Source organism: Phaethon lepturus, unplaced genomic scaffold (assembly GCF_000687285.1).
Source record: "Phaethon lepturus isolate BGI_N335 unplaced genomic scaffold, ASM68728v1 scaffold27095, whole genome shotgun sequence".
NCBI classification, from domain to species: Eukaryota; Metazoa; Chordata; class Aves; order Phaethontiformes; family Phaethontidae; genus Phaethon; species Phaethon lepturus.
Genome location: NW_010543043.1, coordinates 1,899 through 2,382, shown reverse-complemented (window position 1 = coordinate 2,382; position 484 = coordinate 1,899). Strand labels below are relative to the sequence as shown.

The following is a 484-nucleotide window of genomic DNA, read 5'->3' as shown; positions in this document are numbered from 1 at the left end:
GATGGGGTGCCAGGTCTGTCCCACCACTGCTGATGGAGGGTCTTCCCCTATCTCCGGGCTCTGCTCTGCCACACGGCCCTGGGGAAAGGGATTTTAATCCTCTTCTCTAATTGCACTGTCCCCTGTTGCGATGTGGGTCCTTCGCCCCTCTGTGTGCCCGGCAGGAGGAGGAGATCCGTGCTTTTGTCAGGCAGGAGATGAGCCAGCACTGTGGTGAGCATCTCCCACCGCACTTCCCCGGGGCCGGGGGTCTCCGGGCTCTGCTCTGCCACACGGCCCTGGGGAAAGGGATTTTAATCCTCTTCTCTAATTGCACTGTCCCCTGTTGCGATGTGGGTCCTTCGCCCCTCTGTGTGCCCGGCAGGAGGAGGAGATCCGTGCTTTTGTCAGGCAGGAGATGAGCCAGCACTGTGGTGAGCATCTCCCACCGCACTTCCCCGGGGCCGGGGGTCTGGCCCACACCACCCCTGACCCCCCACCCTGT

General features: G+C 62.6%; 1 protein-coding gene across 1 annotated transcript in view; it reads left to right on the top strand.

Annotated features, from left to right (window-relative positions):
* Positions 1–484, top strand: part of LOC104621696 (collagen alpha-1(VII) chain-like) — a gene marked incomplete at both ends in the record, with an annotated part of 7,905 nt that overhangs the window by 5,783 nt on the left and 1,638 nt on the right. The window lies entirely within an intron of this gene.